At 33.0% G+C, this 16,008-nt stretch overlaps 1 protein-coding gene and 1 long non-coding RNA gene across 7 annotated transcripts in view; one reads left to right on the top strand and one right to left on the bottom strand.

The window, feature by feature from the left end:
• LOC116423367 overlaps positions 1-3,407 on the bottom strand; it is a 158,728-nt gene extending 155,321 nt beyond the window's left edge. For all 3 annotated transcript variants that reach the window (XR_004233957.1, XR_004233956.1, XR_004233958.1), the window contains exon 1: positions 3,244-3,407. This is a non-coding gene — a long non-coding RNA (uncharacterized LOC116423367). The remainder of the gene's footprint in view (positions 1-3,243) is intronic.
• Positions 1-16,008, top strand: part of FMN2 (formin 2) — a 426,622-nt gene that overhangs the window by 202,988 nt on the left and 207,626 nt on the right. The gene's annotated exons all lie outside the window — the stretch shown is intronic.

Here is a 16,008-nt window from a genome sequence, read left to right on the forward strand (position 1 = left end):
AATAAAGAATCTTTAATTTTAAAATTTGCACATGATCATGTAACTTTGGCTTGCATCTATGAGTCAGATTATAAAAAATGGCCTTCATTCAGAGTAATTTTGTGCTTAGAAGCTTGGTCATAAAATAACTTGTGCTTATTGCCCCAGTTAGAATAAGAAAAAGAAGAAATTCTAAAAATAGGCTAGTGGCAGAATCCATGGCCTTTTACTAGAAAAGATCCCTTTCTTCTGTTTGACTCCCATTGTGCCCTAATACTTTCCACTATACTCTTGTGCTGCAAAAAGGGACACTTGTCAATATAAGGAGAAGTTCAGAAATAGGTGTTATATTAAATATTAAGTCAGAAAAGGTTTTTTTTTTAAACAGGATAAATTTTATAATAACAGAAGAAGAATTGACATTACATTTACTGGTGCCATTAGTTCTTCATCTGCCTGGTTTCTTTTTCTCATTGCTCTTGCTACTATCTACTGAAGCAAATAATAGCAGTTCTGTTACTATCAGGATACTAGTGGTAACATACAGTCACATACCTCCCAGCTTGTTCATTTAGGAGTCATTTCTCATGCTCTAAATACGGGAACTGAAAACGTATAATTATAATTGCTGATACAGTGATATTGCTGCTAAGGGATGATCACGACTTCTGTCAAATTGTATCCTTCTTGCCTTGACATTATCTCTCATAACAGTCCAATTTTCTCCATTCATACAGTGAAAACACTACTTCAGGCTCTCATCAGTTTGCACATAGATTACAGCAAGCCCCAAACACCTGTCTCAACAGTGTGAGAAATCCTGCTACCCAAGTAACAAATCTAAGGGCTTCCTATTTCAAGTCCAAGGGCTGAGTTTCTTCTTTTCACTAACCTGGAAGAATTACAAATCCCTGGCAGGATTGTGGGTATGGGGTTAGTGGTCACGCAACCCTGCCAAATATTGTTATACTCATATTTTTCAAATATAAATATTTAAAATTTACCATTATAGTTCCCCACCATCTTCCAAGCTGAAATTGCTATACTTTCTTGAATTTTTGAATCAGTCATACTGGTATAATTTGAAGCACTATCTTGACCCTGAGCTGCATGGGCTTTAATTTTTTAGGTCAATATCATTCATTATTTTAAAATTTATATCTTAATTTATAGATTTACAATTAAGTTCTTTAAGATTCCATAGCCTCCATGAAGTCTCACTTAAAGTAAAGCAATTTAAATTGGCAGTTCAGTGTCATTTGTCAGTTATCTTGGCCAAAAATCTTTGGAGTTGCATATTTCCATAATCCTACCACACTTAGATCATGGACTGAGTATCAAAAGAATATTATGTCATTTTTCTAGCATCTGTGGCTTTTCACAATAGTGATTTCAGAATACTGAGTGAAAAACTTAACATGCTGAAATTTGATAAAGTTTGGGGAATTTGTGGAGGTAGGATAATTGCCATTCACAACCTTTTAAATATTTCATTTTTTGCCAGAGAGGAATTTTGGAAGAGAAGATGAGCTTTTCATTTTGGCACCTTGGCATAGGAGGGTCAAATTTATTGTTTCTGTTCTCTGCTTGGAATGAAAAAGGAAAAGAAAATAAAACACAATATCATGTAACTTTAGATGCATGCATATATCTCAAAAGGAAGAATAGTAAATATGCATAAAATATTTATGATAACAAGTGAATGTATAATTGACTTTTTAATGTACTGGCAATTATTCGAATCTTCACAGATCTTTAAGTTATTCTGTGGCATGTGGAAAAGCCTGGGTCTTTCTGTCAATTTTGCTTTCAAAGCATCTTTTGAATTTGTTTGGTCCTCTCCACTCATACCTTTATCAACATCCTCTTCAGCTCTCACCTAGACCATTTTTAATAATTTTCTGATTAGTCTCTCTACTTCCAGGCAATTCCCTTATTCATTCTCCCTAACAAATTTGTATTTCTTGAATACATATCTGACCATGTCACTTACCTACTCAAGTTATGTAGTGGCCCTGTATTAACTCTTAAGTAAAATATAAGCTCCTGACATTGGAATTTGAAGCCCCCTATGAACTACCCCCATTTATCTTTTCTTTTTTCCAGGGTTGCTATATCTCTTTCATGTTCTTTACACTTCAGTTATGCTAGTATATTATTTCATCCTTGAAATTGGCTTTTTTTCATCCTGTCTTGATACCTTTGGATTCATAGAATGATGCTAATATGTGGAATGTACTCACAGCATCACTGCTTAGAATATTTTGTTTCCTATACCCCTTCATTTCAGGAATAATTTCCTATTCAAGACCTTTCTTGATAGTCTACCCCAACTTTTCTCCATCCCCTAGTTAGTAGTCTTCCTCTTCAAATTATCTTGAATTTACTTATCTGAGTTCATGTGATATTCCTTTAGTACAGTGGGAGTTCTTAATCACTGGGACTGTTTCAACTTGATATCTATATCCTTAGGTTTAATGCACTGCCTTGCAGTACTAGGTAATTAATAGATATTTATTATAGCTCATTGAATTTTGTTGAATTTACATTCAGATAGCATTTATTAGATTTAGTTAGCTATTATAAGAGGCGCATATGTAGTGATATCTCAGGGACACTTTCAATTCTTCCTGAAAAACAAACATACAGATAATAATCCTCCTTCCCACACCTTGCCCCTCACTGATTGGAAGAATCCAGACAGATACATCATTATAGTTCACAAAAAATAAAAAAGGAGTCATTGTGCATAGAAGCTGGAAAGTGGTTTGTTTGTTCATATCACCCCTGTGGTGAACATGTACATTATGGAGTTGGTGACAGATGGACATGCTGATATGTCAGCAGTGCCTCAGTGGGGGAAAAACAGGTTTGCTGTCCTTATCCTTGCTGGTATAAAAGAGAATAGCACTTTAGGGAACAAACGACACTAAGGATTAATGAACCATATAGTTGACAGGAGGTAAGAGAGAAAACCCAAGGAGCTTAGCCTTGATCTTCTTACATAGATCAGCCTAGCAAGGAGCAGTATACTAAAGAGAATCCCATACCTAACCTTTCAGTCATACTGTGTGTAATGTAAAATGACTAGATTCTTAAAGAAACAAAGAGAAAATTATTTGATATTCTCTAAAGAAGGGAAGACATTTTCCCTCATGATTAAGGGACACAGACAAAAGATAATTAGGTCCTTTTTGTTGCTTTAACTAAAGCCAGATACCTAGATAGATCAATAGAATGAGTGTGCATGTATTAAAAACTTACCATGTACCAGGCAGTGGAAGAAAATTACATGTAAAGGAGAGTGCAGCAGGGAAGAGATACTTGAATGTTGTCATGATGTAGAAATGGCCAGGAAGAGGCATGGAGGCCTGGTTCCAGGAAAGATGAATTTAAATCTATCAGTGCCTGACTCTCAGTGATGGAGTCCAAAGTTCTATTGGGAGAGTGATCAGAATGAACATTGTGAGGTATACAAAAAAAAAAAAAAAAAAAAAAATGACATAAAGTTCTGATTCTATTTCAAAGGTTCTTAATGGACCTTTTGGGAAGAACAAAATTAACTAGAGAGATAACAGACAGATACTGATTTTCCCAAGCTTTTCTTATGCATCTGCATCTATAAAAGCAAAGACTGAAGTTTAGTTGACTCAATTTGTATACCAAAAGCTTGCATATTTTACCCTTGGATGGGTATCACAAAAGATTAAGACTGCTTAAAGCATTTAAGCATGTTCCCAGTTGCTCTATTGGTTAAAATATTAAGGATGCATGAAAAAAAAATCAAAGAAGCCATCTCTTCCTTTCTATACTCCCCAAATTTAACATTATACAGACTTTGCAAATTGACAAGCCAAATCAGATAAGCATTTATGGAGCACATACTGCATGCAAGGTGCTCTGACAGGTTTTGCAAAGATATAAAAGTGATTAAAACTCAATCTTTGTTCTCCAAGGGCTTACTGATTACTACAAGTAATACTGGTATTTTCATTTTAGAGAGGTATAACTTGGATTAAAAGTTTGGTCTTTCAAAATTGAGACATGTTCAGGACTTTCTCTTTTTTCCTGTACCTCTCAAAATAGTCATATACATACATACATATATGTGTATATATATATATATATATATATATATATATATATGTTTATTCATACAAGCAGATGAGCCTCCTTACGCAGTATTAGCTATTTAAATGCATATATAGTCAAAATACTTTTAATAATTTCTTTTTTTATATAATTTCTCTTTTTTTCTTATTTTGCTAAGGCAATTGGGGTTGAGTGACTTGCCCAGGGTCATATAGCTAGGAAGTGGTCAGATTTGAACTCAGGCCCTCCTGACTTCAGAGCTGGTGCTCTATCCACTGTGCAACCTAGCTGCCCCAATAATTTCTTAATGTGAATGATTACCTTATAGTTTTTCATCTTTAATTCTGATTTTTTTGCATTTGGAGCTTCAGATTCTATTATTATTCACAAAAATTAATGGTCAATTTAAAAATGTTTTATGAGAACCCATTGTGATCTATTCACAAATTCTACTGAAAATTTATTTACAAAAATTATGTAAATTCATTCAAATGCAACCTCATAGTATAATCTATCCAGTTTATATGCTAGAAAGCAATGTCAAAACATGAGCTCAAGCTTAGCTTCCTTACATTCAAGGGAATTCACTCCCTTCCCCCGTAATTTAAGAGAACTTTTGATCATTGTTTACCCAAGCAAGAAGGTGAAGTAAGAATGGAAACTTTGCAATGCTAGTTTGCTAAAACTATGAGACAGTGGATGTTTTACACAAGGTAAAGTATGTTGTTAGAAACTATTTACTCATTTATACTCTATGCTTAAAGTAAATATAATTTGAAAAGGAGCCAGGCTTTCTCCCCCCCTCCCTTATTCCACACCCAAGATTTTGTCACCTGCCAAAGTCAAATAAATCTTATCTAAACAGTTGAGATAAGCAATACTCCTAATAGTCAAATCAACAAACCTCTCCAAAAACAGAAATGAAATACTATATCACTAGATTAAACAGTCTACAATGGCAATCATGTTTGTATTTAAGGATTTTATTCTGAAAGGATTACAGTCTCAGTCTCCATTTTTTTTTTCTGCCTAGACAAGAAGGCGACATACTGACTCAAACAAAACTTATTTGTTCTTTGACAATTTAGCTTGCACCAGTTTCATAAAGGAAGCCCATAGGTGTATGCAGTCTACTGACTTAATCAGTAACTTATGTCCACAGACTTGTATGAGCATGTGTACTTGAGATGTACTAGTGGTGGAATGTGTACCAACTGTTTTCTATAAGAAAGGATTTCTTTGTGTAATTTAAGCATGAAAGATATATTATCAGGCATTTCATTGTACCCTTAGTATTAGAAAATAAAATTTAAAATTAACAGTGAAAAAGAGTCAAATGGCATTGGGAGTAGAGAGTACCATTATAAAATAGTAAAATGTTTTAATTATGGAGTATTTTACATTAATTTATCTTTTTAGCACATTTAATAGTTTAAGTCAAGACAACAAATATACTCTATAGTTATCAGAAAAAATATTGACTGCCTAAAGCATTTATACGTAATCCTAGTTCCTCTATACATTGAAATATTAAAGTAAATGTAAAAAAAATCCCAGAAGCTACCTCCTCCTTACTATAATTTCTTATTAAAATATATACAAACTTTGCAAATTAACAAATTTAAACAGGTATTTATGGAGTACCTACTAAATGCAAGGCAATCTGACAGGTATTGCCCAGGATACAAAAATGCCTAAGTATCAATCTTTGTCTTCCAAGTAATGTGTTTTTGTTTATATTTTTTCCATATTCATCTTTATAATTGGGTAAGAATGAACTCACAAATATTCATAATTGGATAAGAATGAGTTCCCATTAATATGACATTTGTTTTCTTTTAAATAAGTTATTTTAAATAGCTGCCTTTAAATAGATTTAAAGAAATACTACTTCAGTGGATTGATTGGTCCCTTGTCATATCTCTTAAAAAAAAAAAAAAGAATAGACCATGGTACAATGTATCCTCTTATTTTGGAGCATTTTCTGCTCTGCCTTCCCTCTTCCTGTTCCCATATGTTGCTTTGAGAACTGTAATCATTATATTTCCTTCTAGAAAGAGCATATCAATTGCTCCATTTACTTTTGTTCTACTTCTTTTCCTGGCCACCACTTGCCTATATCTATTGCTTTACTCATAAGAGTGTTTTTGATATTTTTCCCCCCAGTTTTTGGAAAAGTGCTTGGCATATACTAAGTACTTAATAAATGCTTTTCATGTACTATAGAGAAATTTAAATAAATCCTTCTCTGGTGTTCTGTCTTACTATGAAAGTCCTGCATTATTGAGGACTGTTCCAGTGGATCATTGGCCCTAGAAGGACATATTTTGCATTTTTACTTGGGTACCAATCTAACTAACTTTAGAGAAACTTATCAGCAGATTGGTTTCATAGTAATGAGGGGGAAAAACACAAACTATTTCTTGTTATTGTTTAGTCATGTTCAAAACGTCATTAACCTCTTTGTGCTGTGTTTTTGTTTTGGCAAAGATATTACTCTATCCACTGCACCACCTAACTTCCCCAAGTAAGCCCTACCACAGGATAAATAGAGGGGAAGAAATTAAAAGTAGGAAGATATTAGAATTAAGAGGATTAGGAGAAGACTTTCTGTAGAAGACAAGATTTTAGTTGAGACTTAAAACAAGCAAAGGAAACTTGTAGTCGGGGATGAAGAGAAAGGGCATCCCGGTGTGGGAGACAGGCAGAGAAAATGGTGGGAGTCAAGATATGGAATTATCTCTCTTTTTTTGTTCATGATTCAAGAAAGATCCATTTCCTTTTTAGGTAATAGATGCCAATCAAAAATCATTCAGAAAACAGCTATTAAGTGCTTTTTCTTTATCAGGTCCTATGCTATTCATTGGTAATACAAAGAATGTTTAAACATTTGTGCCCTCATGGAGCTCCCATCATTGTTATTAACTTTTTGTGTCATTGCTGGAAAACGTTGTCAATAGAAATATGCTAAAAATCCACTTACTCCTTTCATGGTTTTTTTGTTACTCTTTGGTTATTCATAACCAGGCCTCCCTAATATTTTCCAGTAATCTTTCTACCATACAACTGTTTGCCCACCATTCCCTTTCTCCAACATTCCTTTATTGTATTGCCTTAGTTCAACAGAATTTAAACTCTTCAAAGACATGTATCATCTTGCTTTCTTGTATTTGTTCTCTCAATGTTTATCATAGTGTCTGGCACATAGTAAAATGTTTAAAGTGTTCTCTTTCATCTTTCCTTTCCTCCTCTCTCCTCTCCTCTCTTCTGCTTTCTTCTCTTCCCCTTGCTTTCTGCCCCCATTTCTTCCCTTTTTTCTCACTTCTCTCCCCTCCTTCCTTCTCTTCTCTTCACATTCTCTCCTCTCTTCTCTGCCTATATTTTTGTTTCTCAATGTCTCTATGTGTATATCTTTGTCTGTCTTTCTATCAGTCTGCCCCTCCCCGTCACACATGCACATAATACTAAACAGAGGTCTGCAGGTTGCCCTATTTGTCTGGAGCAAAGAGTATGATATTGAAAGTGATAAGAATATGGAATTCCCACTGGCTCTTCTTGAGCAGAACAGCCATATGACATCACTGGGAAAATACTCATGTTAAAGAAATGAATATTGGTGTTATATAGTTTGTGATGAACAAACTGAATTTTCCCATAAGAAATCCATCTTATTTCCCTTCTTCTAAACAATTCTGATCTAAGCTCCTTGTTCATTTGAAGTATATGCCCAAGATATATGTGTTGATAGGTGAATATGATAGTTTCCTATTTAGTTGCATGACATAATCTGAGCATTTCATGTATTTTTGGCCATTCTATCACCTCTTAAGATTCTGTTCTGATTTCCTTGATTCTATTGTGTATTTCTCTTCCCCATTAAGCTGAGTGCATTTTGTCTATCTTTGTATTCCCAGTGCACAGTGCCTGGCATATAATAGACACTAAATAAATGTTTATAGATCGATTTACAAGCCATTGTGCTGCAAACTTTTAACTGATTTATCTATTTTAAATAACATTATTATTACATCTCTTATTTGATAAAAAGTTTTCAAATTTCCCAGTGGATTCATCAGTTGGCATGTCAAAATTGCCATAATTTTGTTGGAAGCTATTTTTTAATCTTATCTCCTGTTACTGCCTTAGCATAAGCTGATACTTAACTAGACTTCCCCCAAATCTATCTTCACCTTTTATTTTGTTTTTATATTTTCTGAAATGGCCATTCCTATCTTCTCTCCAATCAAAAATCATACATTCTTTAAGGAACAGACCAAAAGTATGATTTTGTGCAGTTGGAAAAGAACCTCCTCTCTAGCAAAGTGCTACAATATGGATGGATATAAAAATCTAGAAATTAGCTTTTTCCACAAATATTGTACAACATGAAATAGATTAATTTACTTTCTCCATGATATTTTTTCTCAATTTATAAAATAAATGTAATAATAATATATCATTGTGAGTTGGTAAATGTTAATTACCTAATGATCAAAGACAAATAATCAAAGCTAATCTCTGAATCATTTTCATTCTAATGATGCATGTTGAAATCACTCAACAAACATTGGCTGTTGCCAAAGAATTCATCACCCTCCAAACACTCAAATGATTAATTTTCCATAAATTTAGTAAGACTAATTCTTCCTTGACAAGCATATAGTTCATCATAGAAATATACAAATCAGTTAACAGCTAAGGTCAAAAGAAGGTTCTAGAAATGAGAGAAAACCCATCCCTTCTTGTAATGAGAATTTATACCAAGGAAATCACTGATGCTTGACATTTCGAAGGTCTGATCTTTTCAATTTTTTATGTATTCCAAAATAATTTTTAAAACATCATGCATATTTATATCATGGGAATAAGCTTGGTAATATGCCTTAGTATCCAAAGAAAAATTTGTAGCAAGCATATGTGTGTGCATTTATGTGTGCATACTTATTTGAATTTGAAAGGAATGCAGTCTTTGTTTTCATATTGAATTCAAAGTCTAGAATGTTAAACTAAGATGAATGTGGTACCAAGTCTTTGTTGGGTTTCAGCATAACTTATTTGATAGAAATAGCCAATTGAAACAAACTTTTTTTAAAAAGATGATGAATTCTTAAGCAAAAGTTTATTGTATAATAAAGTTCTAGGATTTAAAAAAAAATTAAGCAAATTCACAGGTGTGCAGATTTTCAGGTGAGGATTAACTCCCATCAATATCTCATTATAAAGGAAGGCTGTATTTCATTTTATAAAATTGCTCTCTATTGTGACCAAATTGCACAGTGAAATTCCTTAACCAAAGATTTCCACGCTTTATTGACTTTCAACTAAAAATTTCAGAGTTACATTTTTGAGAAACTATTACCCATCTTACTCTTTTATTTCCTTACTAGCAGACTAATTATGGAAGCTTTTAAATGAGTAACAATTGACCATTTGCTTCCACAACAAATTGCAGCTCAAGAAAAGAGGTCCTTTACTTTGGAAAATTCTCCCTCAAGCTCTTAATTCATTGTTCTTACCAATGGAACTTGGCAGCTTTATCACTCTTTGTTCAGATCATTTTTTTTCAGTGTCTGCTAATATTTAATTGTCTTCCATCCTTTAATATATTACTACTTTTTTTCATGTGTGTGACTAAGGGTGATCAGTCTGTCTTATGGCTAGCTAATGTCATTGTTAACCTAGATAAATTAACAGTGATATCTTCATTTCTCACCAGACTATATTTCTGGATTTCATGAACTCCAGAAACTCATCATTCTATAAAATGAAACCATCGATTAAACTTATACCTCTTCAATAGCCCCTGCCCTTCCTCTAGCTGGAAAGATTAGATGGTAGACATATGGGCATTCCTTACATACCCTCTGTTTAAGGAAGGCCCTACTTGACTTTGCTCTTAAATTTCAAGAAGGCCAGAAAATCATCATTCTGGAAGATGAAATCAGCTGTATAACTCATACTTCCTCAGATAATTTTCTATCCCATTGACAGATATAGTCTATTCTTATTAGTCAATAAATATTTCCCAACTAATATGTCTAGAGCACTGTGCTAACAATAACCAAAAGTGCTATAAAAACACAAACTCTCTTCTTAATCTAAAAGTTGCTTATTTTTCTGATGAACATGAAGGAGAAATTTTTTTTTTTCAAAAATATGAAAAATAAACCAAAAGTCAGGGGTGGAAATATGATAATTGAAGACAATTAATAAACCAGTTTGTCTAGAAGACAAGTTTGTCTAGATGAGTCCTGGTGAAATAGGTTGCAAAGACAGGGTGGGTCTATCTTAAAGAGGGCTAACAATGGCAGATATTCAGCATTCTTTAAACATGCTTATAAAAAACAAACACCAAAAATAAAAAAAACAAAATGGCCTTTGTTGAGGCCAAGCAATTTGGGTAAAAGGAAGAACAAAATGAGGGAAAAGTTTTAATAATTCCCATGTAGAACAAGTCTCAGCCCTTTGCTATATGACTGTCTTCCAACTACGTGTCTTCCTCTAAGTTAGTGGATTTCAGAGGGCCTCTCAACTTGCATGGGGGGGAATGTCTTTATTTATTTATTTTTTTTACCAATCTCTGATATATTGTTAATATTTCTTTCAATTATGAATATAGATTACAAATTACAGTAACATTAGCAGTATTTGTGACTGACACCAAAAGAACTTAGATATTTTCATATCACATTATTTTTGTTGCAAATATATCAAAATGTTTATATACATCACTACTTTGAAATAACTGAAGTTATTAAAGTTGACTAGTTATATTGCTATAGCACACATTTACAATTTAAAATATTTTGACAGATTTTAATATATATATATGCATATTTATGTATATGTGTGTGTATATCTATATCTATATCTATCTATCTATCTATATATATATATATATATATATATGTACATATGTATTGGCCTAACAACACCAAGAAAACATATGTATCCCATCAACCAACACTATATCATCCATATGTAGATCCATCAGTTACAGCAAATAGTTTTGAAAGCTGTGTTTAAGTTCACTTACCTTAGAAGTATAGTTTCCAGGAATGTCCACATTGATGATGAGATTGACACACGCATTGCCAGAGTTATATCAGTATTTTGGAGGCTCCAGAAGAAAATATGGGAGAAGAGAGGTATAAAACTCACCACCAAACTGAAGGTCTACAGAACCATTGTGCTGACCTCATTGTCATATGCCTATGAAACTTGGATAGCATACCAGCACCATGCCAGGAAACTGAATCATTTCTATTTGAATTGTTTTAGGAAGATTCTGTTTGATTTAACTGACAGGAAAAGATACCAGACTCTGGGGTCCTTTCTTGAACTAAACTGCTACCTGTACTACAGAAAGCACAACTCCATTGGGCTGGCTATATTGTTCGAATGCTAAATGTTTACTTGCCAAAAAGATTATTTTATAGAGAATTCACATCGGGCAAAGGCTCAAAAAAGCAATACAATACTACCTTCAAGATCTCTCTTAAGAACTTTAGAATTGATTGTATGACAGGGGAAATCTTGGCACAGGACTGCCCAACATGGTGTATACCCTCATCAGAGAAGCTATTGTGCTCTGTAAGCAAAGCAGAATTGAATTATCCTAGAAGAAATGTAAGATGTGAAAAGTTAGAGAAGTCACACCAAACGTTTCTAGGGAAAATTTGTGTCTGACCTATGGCAGAGCATTCTTAGTTCATATTGGTCTGATCAGCTTCTTGGAGAATAAAGGACAACCACCAAACATTTTTTCTTTTTGGCCATCCTATATGTTCTATTTTATGCTTTTAAAAACATTCTGAGAAGAGGTCCAATGGTTTTATCAGACTGCCATGTGGATCCAAGATGCCCAAAAGGTTAAGAACTTCTTCTCTGTCATACTTTCTGTAGGCCGAACAATCTACTCCCAGTACCTGGGAGTTTTCACCTCCAGCCCAGGGATCTGCTTGTGGTGTAAACATTTCCAGGAAAGCAACTATTCTTGTCAAATTAATATTACTGCTAATCTTATAGGAAATTTTATCAGTTAAATACCATTATAGTGACTATAACAATCATTGTTAATAATGCTAATGCTCTATCACTATTGCTTGCCCATGAAAACAGTGCTTTATTGAGATATTTATATTGAATTTTATACAAATTGTAATTATAGAATCATTAAATTATTTAGCTGAAAAGAACTTCAGATATTATCTAGTGTAAATGATAAAGGCATTAACCCAATACCAATGATACTCTTCATTTTCTCTCCATAGAAGTGACTTTATCTAGAAAAAAAAAACAACACAGTTAAACTATCAGTAAAGCCTTGTTTGTATTTGACAAAGAGTCAATTACTCTTTTCCTTAATCAAGAATAATAAAAACTCCTTGAAAAGACTACTTTTCATTTTGTCTGTATTCAGTGTCTGTATTCCTTGTGCATAGTAGGTTATTAATAACATTGTTAAACTGAATTTTCCTTCATGCCTTCACAAATCAGTCATTCTAACCTAAACATCCATATTATTTACTACAGCAAGAAAAAAAAGAACTTAAAATTTAAGGGAAGAAAGGGGAGATTCAAGAATGATGTTTTCATAATTCTTATACTAGATTTTCTTTACTTCTTTTTATTTGCTAATTCATCCAGTGATTTTAAACTTAACTTCTTTCTTCTTTTTTATTCTAGAAGATTTAGGATATAATTTCTTATATTGCATCAAAATTCTACTACACTGAAATAATTGGGATTGCTGCTGAGACCTGTTAAAATAAAAATGGATTCCATAAACTGAAGGACATATATATGCACTTAACATTCACAAATTGAAATTAATTATTTGAGTTGTATTACAGAAAATTATCAGCATACAATTTTTTTTATTTAATAGTCTTTTATTTACAGGTTATATGCATGGGTAACTTTACATCATTAACAATTGCCAAACCTCTTGTTCCAATTTTTCACCTCTTACCCCCCACCCCCTCCCCTAGATGGCAGGATGACCAGTAGATGTTAAATACATTAAAATATAAATTAGATACACAATAAGTATACATGACCAAAATGTTATTTTGCTGTACAAAAAGAATCAGACTCTGAAATATTGTACAATTAGCTTGTGAAGGAAATCAAAAATGTAGGTGGGCATAAATATAGGGATTGGGAATTCAATGTAATGGTTTTTAGTCATCTCCCAGAATTCTTTCTCTGGGCGTTGCTGGTTCAGTTCATTACTGCTCCATTGGAAATGATTTGGTTGATCTCGTTGCTGAGGATGACCAGGTCCATCAGAACTGGTCATCATATAGTATTGTTGTTGAAGTATATAATGATTTCCTGGTCCTGCTCATTTCACTCAGTATCAGTTCGTGTAAGTCTCTCCAGGCCTTTCTGAAATCATCCTGTTGGTCATTTCTTACAGAATAGTAATATTCCATAATATTCATATACCACAATTTATTCAGCCATTCTCCAACTGATGGCCATCCATTCAGTTTCCAGTCTCTAGCCACTACAAAAAGGGCTGCCACAAACATTCGTGCACATACAGGTCCCCTTCCCTTCTTTATAATCTCTTTGGGATATAAGCCCAGTAGTAACACTGCTGGATCAAAGGGTATGCACAGCCTGATAACTTTTTGAGCATAGCTCCAAACTACTCTCCAAAATGGTTGGATTCGTTCACAACTCCACCAACAATTATTAGCATACAATTATACCAGACTTGCAGAATGTTAGCATTAATTTGAGTGAGATTGTTAGAGATCATCTTGTCCAAAAATCCCTTTGCATTGGCCAGAGGGTGACAAAAAACCCAAGCACCCATGAATAAACAAAATAGCAACAACAACAACAACTAGGTTCAGAGAGAGTAAATAAATTGCCCCCACCAGATAGCTAGGTAGTGGCAGAATTACCACAAGAATTTGCTGTTCTTAATGTCAGGTCTGTGTTCTTTTCACTACATATTTTAAAAAAAGGAGCCAACATTCTCTAAAATTATTCTGATGTAAAGAAATTCAGATCATTTCTTTATTTGCAGAGAAGGAAGACCCATATGAAGATTAAAAATGCAAATATTTCAAGTTGTTTATAAAGTTATAAATACTCAATAAAGGTAGAAGAGGAATGATGGCAGGAGATGTATTTGTAATTTTAAACCCCAAATAGAGGTCATTTATATATACTATAATGTGTCTGTCTGGCAGATTGTTGACTACTTTGGCATTCAGCAACTTTTATTGAGTGCCTATTGATTGGAGAATTCTATCAGTGTTAAGAATGATGTGGATGAAGTGGAAACATATTTCCTGTCCTTAAAAAAATTATTATCTAGCTTGGAAGAAAGGACACACACATAAAACAAGCAAAAAATACTTACATAGTAAATATAAAAATTAAGTGCTGAAAGATTGCTAATTAAAGGATTTTATTATTAGTTGTGTAAGAATTCTCAAAAAAAGTTTTGTGCTATTTTCCCCCTAAGGCAATTGGGTTAAATGACTTGCCCAGGGCCACACAACTAGGAAGTGTTAATTGTCTGAGGTCAAATTTGAACTCGGGTCCTTTTGACTTCAGGGCTGGTGCTTGGCACCTAGCTGCCCTGCATCATATTTTTAGAGAGGTCAAAAGGAATAAACTGATGAGTATAACAAAGTAGGGAAACATTTAAAATAGACATTCATCGAAGCAGGTAAGAAAAAAAATCTTTTGTCTAGATTATCTCAGTTAGAATAGAAACTACATAAGAAATAGGCAAGATGGGAGGATAGTGTGTGCATTTGGTTGAGTTGAATGAATTAGTTCTGCAGTGTATTACAATTTTCTTGGATACATGCACTATACTCAGCCTAGGGATTAAAAGGTCTCAGAGACCTTTATCACTCAGAAATTATAATTAATCTCTAACATTGATATTGACCAATTAATGTTAACTAATATTTTAATCAGGCCAATTAATACCAATTGCATTTTTTTTCTGCCATGTTATGTTGATTTAATGCTTTGTTTCATTAGCTAGAATGTGGTCCTCTCTTCCTTCAAATTATTTAATCTTACTTGAAGACTTAAAAAATACGAAACTGGCAGCCATTTTTTCTCCATTAAAAAGATAACTTTGTGGTAAAATAACACAAAGTTTAATTAAAGGGGGATCAAAACTAACCACAAATAAACTCTTTTTTAAAAAATTTATTTCTTTATTTAAAATTTAATTACAAAATAGAAAAGAAAAGAAAAATACATTGCCATGTGCACAGCAGAACATAGGAAGCAAAGTATGAGGCAATACATTTCCATTTCAAAAAAGTCTGTATAATATTACATATTATGTTCAGAGCTGTCCATGTTTTGTTTTGTTTTGTTTTGCTTTTTGGATTCTTGTAGTTTGTTTTGCTTTCTGCTGTGCAATTTTTACTTTTTTCATTTCCTTCTTTTCTTCTCCTTCCCCCAAAAGGCAATAAATAATCATTGAATACATATTATATTATATAACATGTATGAGTATAGAAAAATATGCATATTTGTATATATCTACCTATCTATATATGTATATACATAGATAGATAAATATACATACTATACGCACATCTATAAATAGATATCTATAATCATAAAACATGTATAAATATGCCTATATGTGTGTATTTAAATATACACACAAACATATAAATTCATATGCATCTATGTAAGACCATATTATGCTAGTTTGTCCTCTGTTTTTCTAAAGGTGGTTAACATCTTCTTTCATAAGTACAAATATTTCCATGTTTTTTTCTAAAACCACCAACTCATCATTTCTTACAACACAGCAATATTCTGTTCTAATACTGGTTATTTTAAATAATCTGAAATAATATTGATTGATATGGCTGACATATGATGTAGTTGTCCTATTTTTCTCTCTTGTTTAAATCTATTTTAGATTTAACTTTG

This window comes from Sarcophilus harrisii, chromosome 4, assembly GCF_902635505.1.
Source record: "Sarcophilus harrisii chromosome 4, mSarHar1.11, whole genome shotgun sequence".
NCBI classification, from domain to species: Eukaryota; Metazoa; Chordata; class Mammalia; order Dasyuromorphia; family Dasyuridae; genus Sarcophilus; species Sarcophilus harrisii.